This window comes from Pungitius pungitius, chromosome 15 (genome assembly GCF_949316345.1).
Source record: "Pungitius pungitius chromosome 15, fPunPun2.1, whole genome shotgun sequence".
NCBI lineage: Eukaryota > Metazoa > Chordata > Actinopteri > Perciformes > Gasterosteidae > Pungitius > Pungitius pungitius.
Genome location: NC_084914.1, coordinates 17,676,939 through 17,692,682, shown reverse-complemented (window position 1 = coordinate 17,692,682; position 15,744 = coordinate 17,676,939). Strand labels below are relative to the sequence as shown.

The window sequence follows — 15,744 nt, the reverse complement described above, 5'->3', positions numbered from 1 at the left end:
CGATAACCCGTTTCCAAGGACGACTAGCGGTCAGGCGAACGGTGGTGTGGGAGTAGTAGTCGGTCCGCTTGTGCTCTGTCCGCTGGCTGCGGTCGGTTATCAAAACATTGGCCAAATGACCCGCTTCAGACTTTATGAACACATGCAGAATCCCTTTGTGTTGATTTCTAAAGCCTCGCATTAAAACATACTTCACTTTATCCAAGACGCCGTGCTACTTGCAAGTCGCTGTGTTGTGCTACAGTAAAGTTTGAAAAAATCACTGACGGCAAACTCATGGTCGTGAAGATGATCATTTACATGTCACTGGCATGAGGGAGAGGAGGCGGGGCCATGTCGCTACTGAAAAAGGATCCTTCCGCCGACCACCGAAGGTGTCACGGTTTGGTCTCTCTTCCTGTTTTATTTGGTAGTTTTCATGTCTCTTGTGTTCCTGGGTAACTTCACTTCCTGCCTTGTCTTGTGATTGCGTGATTGATTCCACCTGTGTCCAATCACCTGCACCTCCCTTGTGTATTTAAGCCCTGTGTGCCAGTTGTCCTTTGTCGCGTCATTGTCCGTGTTACTTTCCGTCGGTGCACGTTGTCCTGTTTTTTCGAATAAAGAGCACACTTCGTCTGGGAATCCTGCATTTGAGTCCTGCTTCCGCCTGCACCGGCAATCCCCCATGTGACAGAATGACGCGACCATGGAAGGACTCAGCGGGATTCAGTTTTGTGAACCCGTTTTTGGGAACCCGTCTGGCCCTCGGCGGTCCCCGCAGCGTGCAGCAGGCTGCCAGGCGTAACGCCGACCCCGGCTCGCCAGCAGGCTCCGGGCGGCGTCCCGGTCGACGCCCTCGCCGCTGTCCAGACACCGCTTGGGACTCTCAGTGGGAGGCCAGCGCCCAGCCTCCAGTCCTCAGCGAACGCGGGAAGCAGGTGCTGGAGCTGGCCGCCCTCCTCCAGGCCAGGTACGATCCCCACGTCCTGGACCTCCGAGGTCGGCGGCAGCAACACCGTCCACGACGCCCGTCAGCGCCCGTTCCGGCGCCGAGACGCCCGTCAGCGCCCGTTCCGGCGCCGAGACGCCCGTCAGCGCCCGTTACGGCGCCGAGACGCCCGTCAGCGCCCGTTCCTGCCCCGAGAACCCGGTCAGCGCCCGTTCCTGCCCCGAGAACCCGGTCAGCGCCCGTTCCTGCCCCGAGAACCCGGTCAGCGCCCGTTCCTGCCCCGAGAACCCGGTCAGCGCCCGTTCCTGCCCCGAGAACCCGGTCAGCGCCCGTTCTTGCTCCGAGAACCCGGTCAGCGCCCGTTCCTGCCCCGAGAACCACGCCCCCGGTTCCGGCCCCGCGGCGCCTGACCATGACCCCTCCCTCCCACCCTCTTGGGACCGCCTGGAAGTCGGTCCTTGAAGGGGGGGTGGGGTCAGGGGTTGGGCCGGAGCCCCACGCCACGACGACGCCGCAGCCGCACTGCTCGGCGCCCCCCGCCACGACGACGCCGGAACCGCACAGCTCGGCGCCCCCCGCCACGACGACGCCGGAGCCGCACAGCTCGGCGCCCCCCGCCACGACGACGCCGGAGCCGCACAGCTCGGCGCCCCCCGCCACGACGACGCCGGAGCCGCACAGCTCGGCGCCCCCCGCCACGACGACGCCGGAGCCGCACTGCTCGGCGCCCCCCGCCACGACGACGCCGCACTGCTCGCCGCCCCCCGCCACGACGACGCCGCACTGCTCGCCGCCCCCCGCCACGACGACGCCGGAGCCGCAGAGCTCGGCGCCCCCCGCCACGACGACGCCGGAGCCGCAGAGCTCGGCGACCCCCGCCACGACGACGCCGGAGCCGCAGAGCTCGGCGCCCCCCGCCACGACGACGCCGGAGCCGCAGAGCTCGGCGCCCCCCGCCACGACGACGCCGGAGCCGCAGAGCTCGGCGCCCCCCGCCACGACGACGCCGGAGCCGCAGAGCTCGGCGCCCCCCGCCGCGACGACGCCGGAGCCGCAGAGCTCGGCGCCCCCCGCCGCGACGACGCCGGAGCCGCAGAGCTCGGCGCCCCCCGCCGCGACGACGCCGGAGCCGCAGAGCTCGGCGCCCCCCGCCGCGACGACGCCGGAGCCGCAGAGCTCGGCGCCCCCCGCCGCGACGACGCCGGAGCCGCAGAGCTCGGCGCCCCCCGCCGCGACGACGCCGCAGCCGCACAGCTCGGCGCTCACCGCCACTCCGAGGCCCGGTCGCCGACCCGGCAGGGCCCCCGAGACCCTGAGGCCCGGCCGCCGACCCGGCAGACCCCCCGAGATCCTGAGGCCCGGCCGCCGTAGCGGTCGGCCCCCCGAGACCCGGAAGCCCGGCCGCCGTAGCGGTCGGCCCCCCGAGACCCGGAAGCCCGGCCGCCGTAGCGGTCGGCCCCCCGAGACCCTGAAGCCCGGCCGCCGTAGCGGTCGGCCCCCCGAGACCCTGAAGCCCGGTCGCCGTAGCGGTAGACCCCCCGAAGGACCCGACGAGTGGCCGCCATCACCCTGAGTTCCTTGCGCGGCCCAAGATCGTTGGGTTCCCACCCTCCCTCCCCTTGTCTGTGTTTCTCTGGTTCTGTTCCCCTTGAGGACCGTCTGGAATTCGGTCCTTGAGGGGGGGGTTCTGTCACGGTTTGGTCTCTCTTCCTGTTTTATTTGGTAGTTTTCATGTCTCTTGTGTTCCTGGGTAACTTCACTTCCTGCCTTGTCTTGTGATTGCGTGATTGATTCCACCTGTGTCCAATCACCTGCACCTCCCTTGTGTATTTAAGCCCTGTGTGCCAGTTGTCCTTTGTCGCGTCATTGTCCGTGTTACTTTCCGTCGGTGCACGTTGTCCTGTTTTTTCGAATAAAGAGCACACTTCGTCTGGGAATCCTGCATTTGAGTCCTGCTTCCGCCTGCACCGGCAATCCCCCATGTGACAGAAGGAACCTACCACCGACCATCGCCACCGACCACCGACCATCGCCACCGACCATCGGCACCTACCACCGGCCATTGCCACCTGCCACCGACCATCGCCACCTGCCACCGGCCATCGCCACCTGCCGATCTGACTGCGGAACCTTCCACCGACCACTTTTGGCACCCGGCGCTACTGTCTTCAATACAACATGATGTTCATTTAGTCAAGTATGATACATTTAGTCAGACGATAAGCAGAGTATTTTATAGCAGCAGGCTTCTTATGATTGACAGGTGACATCAGAACGACAACGTCCGCTACTAAAATGAAGAGTATGTCTGGTACTCGTAACTGACCTGTACATGAGCTGTACATTACAGGTGGTTACCATAGTTTAAAGTAAATCATGGTCTTGAATCCAGGAAAGCCAAAGTTGTTTAAGCGCAAAGATCTGTGGGTTAACAAACAGATGTGGAAAGGTGTAACGTTCAATGTTTCCAACGTAAAAAAAACACAACCATAACAGCATCAACAGAGGTCCTACACAAATACATAAATACAAACTCACATCAACTTCAACCTCAGAGACAGATTGTGGCTGGGACATCTGCTGAATGTCACACAAATAAACCCTCTTTCTCCCTGTCCTCTGTTCATCCCTCCAACCAACAAGCTGTCTTTGTCTTTGTGCCACACACACACACATTCCCTGTATTTCTATCTTTTTGGGAACGCGCATTTAAATCATTCTTTCCCTTCCCATAACTGTAATTGCCATAACTAAATGCCCAACCTTTGACCCTAATTTACGCCCTGAACCTTCAAACCAACCTCATACAGGTCTTTGATGGAAGCAAGAACCTGCAAAAATGTCCACACTTCAATAAAGTCTATTTTATCTGGTGAAGCTGCAAAGAAGAATACATTCATTGAGTAGTTTCCTACACTTAAATCGATTTATGTGTTACAGTAAGTTTAATTTTTTGTTTTTTATCAAGCAGCTTAAATGTGATTATGTTGTAGTTGACTTAGTCCTCTGTGAGAGAAAAATAAATATCTTTGTGTGGACAAGTCATTTGAGGACGACATCTTTGGCTTTGAGAAATGCTGAGGGACATTTATCACTATTATAAAATAGACATTCCAAACAACCAATCCATTTGAGGAATATACTAACTGATTAATTGTCAATGAAAATGACTATGAATTAAGAAAATGAAATTGATTAGTAGTTGCCGTTTTAATCTGATGGTCTAAAACTCAAATTGGTCGTCATGAAGGTAGAACTCATGCCCCTTGGTCAGCAGCCAGCATAAGGACGTACAGTAGAGAGCTAGCACGCCTCGAGTGGAACTGTAGGCCATTCAGGAGAAGGACACAGTACAGTGCACGAGCAACACACACACACACACACTCTCACGTCGTGTTTTCTCCCCTTTATCGTTCTCTGTTTTCACTCCTTTCTCTCTATGACTTAATTTTATTGTCTCAAATTGTGTTTTAATCACACAGCGCTGTCTTTTCCCAACACACACACACATACACACACACACCACACACACACACACACACACAATGCATCCATCGCTCCAATTCCCGAATGACCCAATCCTTTCAGAGTATTATTCTGTAATATTTATCGCTCCATTGGAGAGGTTTTTGGTGTCCTTTGTCTCATCCCAGCCATTCTGCTCTCATTAGTCCCAACATCACTGGCACCTCAGCGTTCCCCCATAGTTTACAGCTTTCTTTCTTACAACTCACTTTTATGACCTTGACTTAAGATTCAGGAGAGATTTTGGAGGATTCTTGTTGTGTATATATATATATATATATACAGTATATACTGTATATGCTTGTATGTAAATTCATAACACAGTTCATTAACATTTACACGTTATGTGCTTGACCAAAACATGACTTAACCTACTTGCTGGATGATTATCAGGAATCAGGAAACATTTATTGTCATAATATGTCAGACATACAAGGAATTTGACTTGGCGGTTGGTGCGTGACAGCAGACAGCACGACAATGGACAACAATTTATGAACTGGTTGTCAACAGTGGCAACTACTTGGGGAAATGGGAAAAAAGGTAAAGCGAAGAACTGAATGTTCACCCCAAAAAGTGCCTCTTTTCAAATTGGTCCGAAGTGATACTTCCTTATTGTCTTACAGTTGCTTTCAGAGTACCAGAGTCAATTTGTAGTGTCCCAGTTGTTTTAAACTGAAGGTCTGTGACCTCTTGAATTGATCAGTAAATCATCTAAGGTGTGGGCATCACACTAATCCCTGATTGATGAGGGTTGGCGGATAATCCCATGTGTCCTTGGGCAAAACACCCAACATAGCTCCAGTAGCTGTGACTACAGTGTGTGAATGTTACTTACTGATGGGCAGCTGGCACTGTGTGTGGTAGCTCCTGTGAATGGGTGAATGATGTCATGTAGTGTTAAAGCGCTTTGAATGGTCGGAAGACTAGAAAAGCACTGTACAAGTACAGTCCATTTATCATTACATTAGATAAATCCATTTTACATCACCACATGGCAGCACCACGTTGATGATTCAGCACCTAAAACAAAAGCTCTTGATGAGGAGGAAGGGGGGTCATCATAGGGTCACTACAGAATCCTACCTATGGTCTCTTCTGCTGCTGGTGTTTAATGTCCCTCCAGTGTGACAAGCTAGTGTTAGCTTGTTAGTGGGGAGTATAGTTAGCAAGACTAAAGACATGCTTCATTCATCTGTCATGTATATATTCTGTGCTTGTGTTTAAATGGGGTTAAAAATTACCTTAACCTGCAATTGCTACAAATATAGTAATAATTTAATGAATAAGTTTCAAATGAACTTGGGGGATTGTCTGTGTGTGCGTGCCTTGTCTGTATCTGCTCTTTGGGTTACTTACTTTTACACAAATAGTAACTATGTATGTAAGTTAAATAGGTATCGAGTTGATGTAAATTGTGCTATAAGTACTCATACTATCGTTTGGATTGCAGAGAAACGCAAACCATAACAGGCTTCTCAATGAGAAATGCATTGATGTCAAGTAGACTTTCTGAAGACTTTTTGAGCTCTGAATTTGTTCTGAATCAGTTCTGTTTTTGAATGAAGGATTTGTCATGACCCGGCTCAAATGAGATGACAAAAAACGGGAGAGACCAATATAAAAATATATTTATATAAATAAAGTAACAAAACCTAAGGTACAAGAAAATATGAGGTATGTATGTCCGTAGTTTCAGTCATGTCAGTGTGGGTGCGTTGATCATGTAGGGTGGAGTGTTGCGAAGTGAACATAAAGGAACCGCCAAAAGAACCCAACAAAAATGCGAATGCTGGCCAGGGAAACCAGTGACCTCTGGCAGCCAGCCACCATGCTCTCTTATACTGCTAGCATACCCCAGCTGCGCCCAATCGGGTTGAATCACCTCGGAGAAACAGACCCTGACGTCAGACATGCAACAGTAAGCGTATAGGCGGGGCCCTCACAGATTGGAAATTGTTTTTTGTTTGGCTTTTTGATCCAATTCCTCGATTAATCTGAAAAATAATCAACAAATGAATCCCATATTCAAATAATTGTAAATGATGATAATGAATGTGTGTTTGTGTGAGAGAAATGATGATGAGGGTTGTTGGGTGCACACAGTTGTGCACTCTGAGGGATTAAAAACCATATCTGTGCCCACAATCCCCTGCTCCAGCATCCTCCACCTCTCCCTCACACAGCCTTCTGCTACATAATCATCTCATCCTCCCAAATACCGACCACTCTCGCTCTCACACACACACACACACACAAACACACACACGCCACGAATTGGCACAACATCAAATGCATCATGTTCTGTGAAACTACAAGAGAGATTTAGTCAATAATGTTTGTGTGCTCATCCCCAAATTAAGCTCTATTAGACGCCCCCTCGTCCTGCCATGTCGTACAGATAGCAGGAACCTTTTGGGACAATTGTGTTCAAAACGGACTAAAGTTGAACTTTGTTTTACAAGGAAGATAATGTTACAGATATGGAGCGAGTTACAGTAACATCAATAAGTATTAATACATTCTCATATCTTATATGACTTTTATTCATGCCATAAATTCTCCTCAAGTTTCGGAGGCCTCGACTCATTTCAAAACGGTACTGACTGAGCAGCTGAGGATATCATTTTTGTGCTTTTTAAAAAACTAATTTATCATGATAAATATTTTCAGTATTTCTTGTGGTTTTTGTAGGGTACATTGTTTGTAAAGCACTCAGAATTCCATTCTTCTATATTTGAAAGGTCCTGTAAGAATGTATAGTTCTAGATCCAAACCTACTGAATTGTTTAAAGCAGCTGTGTCTCAATTGCCTAGGCTGCATCCTTTATAGGACTCAGAATTCTGGTCCAACTGGGCTGGTCCTCATACAACCAAATGGTCTCTGAAACGACGGTCTGTCCTACAGGGGGACTTCCTACTTGCAACATAAGCTTTACCTCCACTGCTCCTGTTGCATAGCAACCTGCTGCACTTCACAGTAAAAACCTTAAAACCTGAAAAATTTAAAAAGTACAGAGAGATGATAATCTTTTACATGTCATTTTTACATTAATCTAATTTTTACATTTTACATTAATCTTCTTCATTTAATTTGGGAAGATATGCTTCATCTCCAGAGCATGAAATTGATGCTAGAAGAACATTTTCCAGTTGAATTGAATCAATTATTTGTACTTATAGCTAAATTAATAATGCAATCTAAATGCAGAGGGAATCCATCAATAATGTCAAAAAACATAACAGAAAACACATTTATTGACTTGTATGGACACTCTTTATTTTTTCCTTGCATAGGACACAAGCTATTTTAAGATATTACAGAATATGTCCACGCTACAGTAGCTGAAAGTCACCACACACATAGTTCTCCTTCAGCTTGATGCTTCCTCCTGCTCCTAGTTTATAATCACTAAGCTAAATGTATAGTTAGTTTATAATCAAATCAATAAACAAAAGGCGCAAAGCAACCAAGAAACTGCAAACCCCACTGTAACTCCACTTCATGTCTCTGATCACTTCTTCATCTCCTACTCTCTTCCCCTTTTTCTAACTAATGACCCCATCAACTGACTCTGTACCTGTTTGTCGCAACATTAACTCCCTCTCTCCCTCCTTTCTAGCCTAATATTTTCTCTCAGCTATCCCCTCAACTGACTCTCTCACTCTTACATCCAAACGTTGCCACAGAGACTCTCCTGACAACTCTGTCCTTCTGTCTCCAATCTTACTGTCCTCTTGCGATGACCCGCTGCAGCCTGCCCTTGTCCTTGGCTGTGGCTGCAGCGTACCACACGGTGATGGAGGAGCAGAGGATGGACTCGATGATGGCAGTGTAGAAGTGCACCATTATCGTCTTTGGCAGGTTTAATTTCTTTAGCTGCCTCAGGAAGAACAACCTCTGCTGAGCTTTCTTGGTGATGGAGCTGATGTTCAGGTGATGATGGAGCCCAGGAAACAGAAGGAATCCACAGCGGTGACGAGAGAGTCACACAGTGCGATAGGGCAAGGTGCTGCTGTGTAGTTCCTGAAGTGAAGAGTGTTGAGCTCGAGGTTGTTCTGGCTGCACACCAAGGTGGTCGGACTCCCACCTGTAGGTGGACTCATCCCCAACAGAGATCAGTCCAATGAGGGTGGTGTCATCCGCAAACTTCAGGAGCTTGACAGACTGGTGACTGGATGTGCAGGAAACGGAAGGAATCCACAGTGGTGACGGGGGAGTCACACAGGGTGGTGAGGGAAGGTGAGGCTGCGTACTTCCTGAAGTCCACAACCATCTCCACTGTCTTAACCCCGACGTTGACTGCTTGGAACCTCGGTGTGAGACTTGACAGCCAACTCTCCCCGAACATTACAGCGACAGCACGATCCTGTACGTACACGCTTTAGTTGTAAGACTACATTACATCATTACGTCATTTAGCTGACGCTTTTATCCAAAACGACTTACAATGAGCGCATTTCAAACCAAGGAAAATTAAGGATGCAAACTCAGAAGAACAAAAAACAAGAAAGTGCAATATCATCAAATGAGCAGATTTACAACTTGTTATAGATAAGAGCCATTACAAGTAAAATTTAAGTGCTACAGTTTGTTAGTGTTTTAGTGGAGGTATAGTATGAAGAGGTATGTCTTTAGTCTGAGTCGTGATCTAGTCGAGTGTTTTGCTCTCAGTGAGGGAGGAACAAGCAGCAAAACGAAAATTACTTTCTAATAAATCCAAAATCCCAAAACTCAAAATTCCAAAAATCCCAAACCATCAGGGGAAAAAAACGAGGACACGATGAAACTGACGACATGCAGACGAGCACAACATGCCATGATGCGACAAGGGACAAGAGACTGACATGGCTTAAATACACATGGGAGGTGCAGGTGATTGGACACAGGTGGAAACAATCATGGCAGACAATAAGAGAGTTGGGTGTCAAGTGTCACACCGAGGTTCCTAGCAGTCAATGTCGCCGTTAGTTGCCAAAGTTAACTGTCAGGGTCTAGGTGGGAGAATCTTTCCCCGGAAAGAGAAGAAATTCAGTCTTGTCGGGGTTGATTTTCAGATGGCGGGTGGACATCCACTGAGAGATGTCAGTCAGACAGGCAGAGATCCGTTAGAGCATTAGTGTCTGTGGTATGAGAAACCATGCAAGCGAATGACTGCGAGAGTTGGAGAGTTGGAGAGAGAGAAAAGGAGGGGACCCAGAACGGAACCCTGAGGAACTCCACTAGTAAGAGGACTAGGTTCCGACGCAGATCCTCTCCCACTTACCCGTTAAGTGCGGCCGTCAAGGTCCAATGAGAGAAGGGAGAAAGCAGAACCTGAGAAGTTCCTGAAGGGAGGAGATAAAGATCTGGTGGTTTACTGTGTCAAATGCTGCAGAAAGGTCCAGAAGGATGAGGACAGAGGAGAGAGAGGCAGCTCTAGCAGGATGGAGTTGCTCTGAGACAGAAAGAAGAGCAGTCCCTGTGGAATGGCCTGCCTTGAAGCCTGACTGGTAGGGGTCGTTGTTATGGTGGAGATAGGAGGAGAGTTGGTTAAAGATAGCACGTTCAAAAGTTTTTGACAAATAGGGAAGAAGTTGTTTTCTTCAAATGGGTTGAACGTGGGTTTCTTCAGGAGTGGTTTAACTCTTGCCTCCTTTAAAAAGCTGGGAAAACGGGCAGATAGAAGCATTTACTTTGGCCTGTTGTGTCGTAAGAGGACAGATTCAACAGAAGACAGAGTTGAAATGAGAGTTGAGAGGGGAGTTGAGGAGTGTCTCTGCGGCAGCGTTCGGATGTAAGAGTGAGAAAGATTTAGTTAAGGAGAGAGCTGAGAGAACAGAGGAGGCCAGAGAGGAGGGAGAGAGAGAGCGAATGTTGCGACGAACAGGTACAGAGTTAGTTGATGATGTGTGCTAGTTAGAGCGGAAGAAAGTAGGAGATGAAGAAGTGGCAGAGACGTGAAGTGGAGTTACAGTGAGGTTAGAGGTGGAGCAGTTTCTGGTGAAGATGTAGTGAAGGTGATTGCCAGATTTGTGAGTACAAGGAGAGGGTCTGAGTGACAGTGCAAATGAAGAAAGTAGGTGTAAGAGGTCCGATGACTTCTCTCTCCGGATGTTAAAGTTGCCCAGGAGGATGAGCGCAGGGCCATTTTCAGGGGAAGTTGGACAGGACAATCGAAGAAATGACCCAAAGAGCCTGGTGCACAGTATAGAAAAGAACAGCAATGTCCAGTCATTCACCTCTAAACCCACAGCAATGCTGAGCTGTAAGTAAATGTGCTGACACTGGACGGGTATCAGATGAAGCATAACGCGTGTGCCCTAGAACAAGGTCATGTGTGGTGACCAGCTGGATGAAAGACACAAGGACAACTCCCAAGAGGTGTGATTTTTTAAGCACATTTGATTTGATATCTGATTTGTTTTTATGCTGGGGTTTTAATATGTATGCATTACTTATTTGTTATTTCATTAAACTCTAAATTATTTTGAGCTCACTCATTAGCATCTTGTTCACTGTCACCACTCTCACCACCTTGAGCTCTGTCCTCCAGCAGGCTTTTTGGAACACTTCCACATGTAGGAACAAAAAAAACAAGCTATGAGGCTCTAGCATGTTGCGTTAAAGGAAGATATCCCTTTTCAGGATGTTCCCTGGCCGCCGGAGTTCCCCCGGCTGCCCGACCCTCGTCCCCTGGTCCTCTCACCTGGTTGTCTCACCTGGCGCGAAAGTGCGCCTCACAGTCTGGATTACAAACCACTTGTGTCAACTTTCAACTATCCCTAGACCAACTGACAACTTTTTACTCCGTTAATTCTTTTTGTGGTTTTTCCCATAAAATGAAAATACGAAGCGTAGCCGCTAAACTGGAAGTACGTAGATTTTCACAGTAAAAATCGACACAACCGTCAGTAATGACAGCGGTTACCAGGGTAACATGAGGAGAAAAGTTCATTAATGGATATAAATAAATGATCCGGGTCCGACGGGATGTGTTAGCAGCAGTAGTTGACTACACTGCTGCTCTTGGCTCTGATATTTATTGTCCACAGATTGTGTTGCTTCCGTGAGCAGAGACAGTTTAAGGAGATCGCAGAGTAAACGTGTTCACATCTCCACCAGCATGTGGCAGAATATGTGTATTTAAACCATAGATTTGATTATATTGAACTGTCCATGTTATTTGTCTAGGTCACATATGTCGAACTCGGAAATTAAAGATCTTCACTAAGGCTGTAATTCAGACACGTCCCATCTAACGTGATAACAGAAACCCTTTCATGGCTACCTGGATGGTCACTAGTGTGACTCAGCAGCTTCTTGCTGTCTAGTCCTTGACAGTCACAAACTCAACGCACACACGCCCATGACGTCCTTCTGATGAGCGGCAGAATTATGTCCACACACATGCACACTGCGGGCATTGTTACGTGAGCAAAAGGCGCAGACAGACGGCTAACGCTACAGACCGAGCCGTCGTGTGTCGCTCTGTGGTTTTTGAAAGGGAGAGGTGATGAAGGAAAGGAGACGAGATGAGAGAACACTTAGTCATCGTTTTTTGTCGATTGGTGGTTGCAGCCCTACAATATAGACAATATTATTGTCCATCATACTATCTTAATGCATAATTTCATTAGAATATGATTTCATAAAAAATTATCATATTGAATAATCACCCTGCCCTAACTTCTGGTTCGCTCGTCTTTGGTGGGATGCCGTCTGTTCACTGTTTGTCTCATAACCTATGTAATATACTCACAAAAACAAAAAGGTATACTTCTTAGTGGTGTTACAGATCAATGATCCAGCTGTCATCTGTCTGGATAATGATATGCTATCACATTGTGAAATAAATTGTTAACAACACTGATTACAGCCCTGTGGCCTCTCTTACTTTAAAAAGTTGAACGCTTCCTCATCAATATAATTATAATTTTTTTATTCTTATGCCATTATAAGACCATGTTTATTATCTCTCTCTCTCTCTCTCTCTTGCGCCCTTCCGCCTTGTCGTTTTCAATGTAGAACAGGATACATGCAAGTAAAATGTCACAGAGAGGGGTATCAAAAGGGTTGATGCCAAAAAAAGCTGAAAACAGATTATTTTTTACTATGGCTGGGCGGTACACCGGTATAACATTTCTGTACAGAATGGAATTCTCACATACAGTTCATACCGGTGTCACGCCATAACAACTGTAGTTGCTCTTCGGCAGGCGGCAGAATTTATTTTTACACGTCATCACAGAGCACTCGGCAGTCGGAGCTAGTCTTTAACAGGGTAAACACAAAAGCTTGTGACACATAAACAATTTGTAAAACTAACAAGTGTACATTCATAAAAATGACCCCGCCGAACTGCATGTTGGGTACAGCTGAAGAAATAACTCTGTTGCTACATAAAAACACGGAAAAGAGCGATACAGGAAGAACAACGAGAGACCAGAGATGCACCAACACAACTTGCGACCAAGAGAGGAGCTGTGTCTGTTTGGAGGGTTTTGGAAAATACGACGTAAGTTACGTTAGATCAGAAAACTATTTATTCCAAAGTCCGTTGAGCCTCTGATGGCAACGCTAGCAGCCAAAACAAGCTAACACGCTAACGAGCGTGTTGGCCAGCGAGCAGCGAACAGCTGTTTGGGTAGCCGGCGGTGGTCTTTTTTGGGGTCAATAGATGAATGTCGTGAAAAAGCCATACCGTCACATACTGGGACACCGTCAGAATCTTGCTAAATACCGTGATATGGATTTTTGGCCATACCGCACAGCCCTACCGTCCCCTTTCAGAGACCACTGAATTCAGTCTATAGCAGAAGGCTGGGTCATCGTGCACCTACCAAATGAGACACAGCCAGGGTCCCAGTGACAGTGAGCCAACATGCACTTTACTATGGAGCCTGAACGGAATGCATCCAGCATTCATTTAATTATTTACACCTGTGCTTTCACTACTGTGACGACTCAAAAGTACCTTCCGTGAAAAGTGCCCATCACGGTGAGTCCAGCTGGAGATTAGCCTGGAGATACGAAACGACAACCCCACAGTTAGTAGCCAACCTGTTCCACCAGCTGCTATAATCTCCCCAAAAGTAAGAATGTATTCATGTAAATTACGAAAAAATATGAAGAATATTTCCTCCCGAATGCTGTTCATGTCACAAGCAGTACTTTCATTTTTTTTTTTTCTATTTCAATTTTATTTAAAGCCAAACCAAGATTTTTACCAAACTTTGTTGCATTCACCTAACTCTATAGTAGTGTTTTTTTCTTTGTTCTGTTCTAATTTAATTTAAGTTTGACTGACTGTTGGAGCTCTTGAACCACAAAAGCATAAGATGATAAGATTTGGTGCAGAAGTCACAAATAAGTGCATTATATGCGTAGCCATGTTTCTTGGGTACTAACTTCAAATAGCCTTATAGATTTTTTCAGTTTAAATACCTAAACCAGTGTTGGATAATAAGCTGTATGCCTCACTGTGTAGCAGTGACTCGGCTAAATATTGTAGGGCAGCATCAGGACTGGCGTTGCTTTTTCTAACTCAGTTAAACAAAATCTAAAAGACCAAAATTGTATTCTTTGTATCCACCATATAAACCGTAATTAAATAAAAACTAGTTTAAAACTGAACTAAATTGAATAGACCAGCATATTGTCTACTCTTCCAGATCCAGCTAGTCAGTATCGGTGCATCCTTGTTTGTCACAGAGCAGACACCGCAATGTCTACTCAAACTCTAGGGCCCCGTTTAAAACGAGAAAGATGTCCCCCACCAACATTATTCCCAGGGAAGCCTTTGTCCCCTGCTAGCCTATCGATTAACGAGTTGGTGGTGCATTCGTCATCCAAAACATGCACTGATTTTCATGTCAGAAACTGACAAAAAAGAGCAAAAGCAGACGCAACCGGAGAGAGAAACAGACATGAGCATTGATCAGGTCAATGTGTACTAAAATCCACATAGAGGCACTGTAGATGTGTACAGTGTATCATTGTATAATGCAGGCTAACTCCCTATCGAACATCACAGCCCATAAACTGGTGCAAGGCTGTGCAGCATCAGGGAAGACAAAAAAATGCCCTTTATATAACAAGGAGGCCCTGGCTGCTCTGGAGCCGCACCTGCTGCCTCTGCGAACGATGCACTCCCCTAGTAGATGTTACTGACTCTAGAGCACCAAAAAGCGTAGGAGTTAGGGCCCTGTCGTCCCATTTAAGACTATACGGGTTAAAGAGGCGAACTCTAAAATGGCATCAGATGCAATGAGGCTCGCGAAGGGATATCACAGGATTACTACAGCCTAGTGGGTTTTCAGCAGGTCGGGGTGTACCGTCCCGACTGCGGCACCACCGCAACAAAGAGACCCGAACCCGCGGGCAGACGAAGCCCCCGCCGCCCCCTCTCACACGCCCACCGTCCATCCACCATTGCAATGGGAAACACCGCACACCATGATGATAAAATGCCCCCGTACGCCACGAATGAGATGCATATAGGCCCGCATCCACGCCGCAGCGGAGCGAGAGCTAAATAAAGCAACGACTACGACATGAATTCCATCGTTTACTCGGCGCGATGACACAGCGGGCTCAACGACACGTCGAATATTCCATGTCAAATGTCAAACAAGCCACAAGCCACTTTACTCACCGCTTCGATGAGTTGCGTTTTTGTCACAGTTTGTATCTTTGTGCGCGTTTGACAACCGGTGCGCGTGAAGATGAGAATCTCTCCACCTTTTGCTGCTTGCAGAGCAGACTGATGCCAGCACTCGGATGAAAGCCCCGCCCCCTTCCCAGCCGGTTCAGCCAATCAGGAGCACGGAGGAAAGGCAAAAAGGGATCCTTCTGATGTGATTGTGAACGCAGCGGGGATGCTGCTTTGAGGACTTTATTAACAAAACAAAGAAAAACATTTTACAGCAAATTTCTCGAATTGCAATCACAAATCATTTTTTGTTAATAGAAACATTTAAACCTTTGGTCGCAAATCACAAACCTTAGCTGTCAAATCCAAAAAACATTTGCTCAAAACGTAAAAAGGTTTTCAAACCCTACTTCTCTGGACACCGCTGAGCTGTAAAGAAGGCGGCAATGCAGTCGTACACTATTTCATACAATATTTTCTAACAGTTGTCAAAACGGTAGAAGTATCTGATACTATCTGATTGCCAAGAAGTGAAACAGGGTCGGCATTGCTCTGTTATGGCAAGCCTGCCCCGATTAATATCACATTATATTATTCACCAATGGGTTTTTTTTTCACATAGCTACTGCCTTTCTTAATTTTGGCAACCTTGCA

At 47.4% G+C, this 15,744-nt stretch overlaps 1 protein-coding gene across 1 annotated transcript in view; it reads right to left on the bottom strand.

Annotated features, from left to right (window-relative positions):
• The window catches only part of LOC119209932 (microtubule-associated protein 4-like), a 79,895-nt gene extending 64,659 nt beyond the window's left edge, over positions 1-15,236 (bottom strand). Inside the window, exons 1-2 of the mRNA XM_037459582.2 lie at positions 15,094-15,236; positions 9,724-9,784 (exon numbers count right to left, since the gene is read on the bottom strand). The gene's annotated coding sequence lies outside the window, so the exon portion shown is untranslated. The remainder of the gene's footprint in view (positions 1-9,723; positions 9,785-15,093) is intronic.
• Positions 15,237-15,744: the final 508 nt, after the last annotated feature.